This window comes from Cibotium barometz, chromosome 35 (assembly GCF_041138505.1).
Source record: "Cibotium barometz isolate CiBa-2024 chromosome 35, ASM4113850v1, whole genome shotgun sequence".
In the NCBI taxonomy this organism is placed as follows: Eukaryota; Viridiplantae; Streptophyta; class Polypodiopsida; order Cyatheales; family Cibotiaceae; genus Cibotium; species Cibotium barometz.
The window spans coordinates 17006186-17009713 of NC_141080.1; positions in this window are offsets into that span (position 1 = coordinate 17006186).

The window sequence follows — 3528 nt, forward strand, 5'->3', positions numbered from 1 at the left end:
AATGTCTCAATATACTTTGTCTGACACAAAGCAATACCTCCATCACACTGCTTAAATTGTATCCCCAAATAATGATGCAAATGCCCCAAATCTGACATCTCAAAAGAGGCATTCAAATCAGCCTTAAAATCAGCAATATGACTCTCATTTGGTCTTGTGAGCAGCATGTCATCGACATAGAGAGCAATGATTAGATGTACATCATCCACACGTTTAACATACAAAGTGCTTTCTGTTGGACTACTCTGAAAACCATGTGCAGTCAAATATGCATGTATCCTTTCATACCAAGCTCGTGGAGCTTGCTTTAAACCATACTGAAAGCCTTTTTCAACCTGCACACTTTGTTTTCCTGCCCTCTTTGAACAAAACCACGAGGCTACGATCTATACACCTCCTCATTCAAGAACGCAGTCTTAAATGTCCAACTGATGTACATTCCAACCATTACGAGCTACCAATGCACAAATGCTACGAATGGTAGTCATACGACAAGTGGGAGCAAAGGTCTCGTCAAGATCAATGCCCTTTTCTTGAGCATAACCCTTCGCAACAAGTCTAGCCTTATAGCGATCAACACTGCCATCTGGCTTTCGTTTCAACTTAAAAACCCACTTACATCCAATGACCTTTTTACCAATAGGCAAATCACACAAAGACCATGTACCATTCTTCATTATAGCATCATATTCACTTTGCATTGCAGCCAACCAATTTTCTGATTTTTGTGCCTCATCAAATGAAAGAGGTTCTTCCTCTTCGCACATACTAGACACAGCCAAAGCATAACAATCTGATGCATAAGAGGCATGCTGAAAACCTGAACGAGTACGACTAGAAATAGGTGCATCAATTTTACTATCACGCAAGGTTTGCACCAGCCATTTAGGTATACATCTAGCCTGCTCATTTTCAGCCCTATCCTCATAAATTACATCCTGTAAATCTGCATCAGAAATAGGCTGATCTATGATGTCGTTTGAAATCTACATAGGCCTAATATTTGCCTCATTAGGACTTACATTTGAATTCCCACCGATAAACAGAGGCAACAACGTATCAAATACATCCCCTGAGCTCACACCTGTCTCTTTGGTACATGATAACAAAGGCTGCATAGCATCTTCCACAAAAACAACATCTCGACTAATCAAGATACGCTTTGACTGCGGATGATACAATCTGTCCCTTGCTTTCAGCACTGTAACCAACAAAAATGCATTTGACAGCCTTATCATCCAATTTTCTACATTGTTGCGCAGGCACTAAAGAGCAACCAAAGACACGCAAGTGACCAATAGAAGGCTTCCTGCCATGCCAAGCTTTGTATGGAGTAACAGACTGCAAGGCCTTAGTGGGAACCTGTTGAGTACATATGCAGCACACATGACAGCCTCAAGCCAAAACGCATGTGGCAAAGCTTGGCTCTTGACCATACATCGTGCCATCTCCATAAGTGACCTATTTTTTCTCTCAGCAACACCATTTTACTGAGGGGTATACGGCACTGTACATCGGTGCTTTCTCCCATGACTAGCCAGAAATGCATCAAACTCTTTAGACATGTACTCCCCCCCTCGATCAGAATGGAGGGTGCCCATAGTACAATTGGATACATTTTCAACCATAAGCAAAATTGAAGCACAAAAACACTTCGGACTTTGCCTTCAGTGGATATACCCATGCATGCCTTGAGTAATCATCAATGAAAGTCATGAAGTACAAGTGTTTACCAAATGACGAAGTTTGCATAGGCCCACATACATCACTATGTACATGTTACAATTTGCGAGTGGCCCGCATAGAACCATCCTTTGGAAATGCAGAACGCTGCATTTTGCCCAAAATACAGCCTTCACAAACATGTTTTAATGGTGCCTCAAGAGGGGGCAATGAAGCAACCATATCAAATTTCTATAAACGCAGCAAACTAGCAAAGTTCAGATGACCAAAACGAGCATGCCATAGTTTTGCATCTGAAACTACCTTTTTATTAGAAACTGCATTTCATTTGCTGAATATTCCACACACTTGTCTCATAAGAATTGAGCCTATACAGCCCACAAAACAAGGTGCCAGATGCAATAATCGTATCACCAGAAGTCAAATCATGAACATTACATTTGTCATCCACTACAAGTCCAAGTCTAGCAAGCGCAGAGACAGACAATAGATTCTTCTTTATCCCTGGCACATACAAAGCATCTGAAAGTGTGAAAACGCTGCCATTTGCATTAGTAAGCATAATTTTACCAACACCCTTCACTGGGTAAGAGGCATTATTGGCACATGTGATAGTATTCCCATTAGGGATAGTCTAAAGACAAGTGAACATATCACGATGTGAGGTAATGTGCTTTGTAGCACCACTGTCAAAATACCATACATTAGAGTCAACAGAAACTGCCAAACATGCATCATGTATAGATGGGTCATACTGGTGGCAATACATGCTAAAAACGCCCATTCTGTATCTTGCACAACATTTGCAGAATCTGCATTTGTAGAAGCATCCGCTATTGTGGCTGCATTTGACTCTTTCTTCTTTGCCTCTTTAGCCTTTAGCTTAGGGCAATTCTTAATGACATGATCAATTGCCTTACAATAGTTGCACCTGATTTTTTTCTCGCCTTTATCAAGAGCCTTCTCAGACCTATTGTTGCTACCTGTGGAAGGAGAAGAAGTTGCAGACCTACTAATAGGAGAAGAAACAGTGGAAGGGGCTACCTTACCACTTCTTCTTTGCTGGGCAGCAACAAATACCTGATCAACTACACGCTGCCTAGCCCTGTTTTGCTTAGACTGCGCTTCTTGCAAGAGCTTGTTGACTAAAGTATCATACTTGACAACATCAGGTCTATCCTCAGTAACAAGTCTCCACATGGAAGCAAAAGTCTGATATGACTCAGGTAAAGCATCAAGAATAGTCTGCACACAAGAGAATGATCAGGAATAATCTCACCTGTAGAAATCAACTTTCCTTTAGATCTTTAATCTCAGCAAAGAAAAACATTCATGTTATCATCTTCTTGCATAATCTTCGATTCTATCTCTTTACGCAGGTAAGAGATTTTTGCCTCGTTCTTACGACATGCATACAAACCAACTAGAATATCCCAAGCTTGTTTTGTTGTTTTAGCTGAACGAATATGTGGAGTGATGTTACATTTGACAAAAAGTGTAATCAAGACATGAGCTTGTGCATCTTTACCATCCCACAACGAGCTTGTTCAGCATTGGGTAAAATAGCAGCAACAGTAGAGCTACTAGAACCTGCAACATCCTCAACAAATCCTACATCCACAGAACCTGGACGTACATCCATACCCTGCACAATGTTCCACACTCCTTTTGCAACCAAAACATGCTGCATCATGTATGCCCAAAGTGGGTATAATTTACTGTCTCTATCCAATTTGTCATCAGCAGCAGCAGACAACATGCGAAATACATCATTGCTGTTATCAGCCATGGCCACTGACTGAAACTGATGCAAAAGCTACCTGTAATGAAGCAAAGACTGAACAA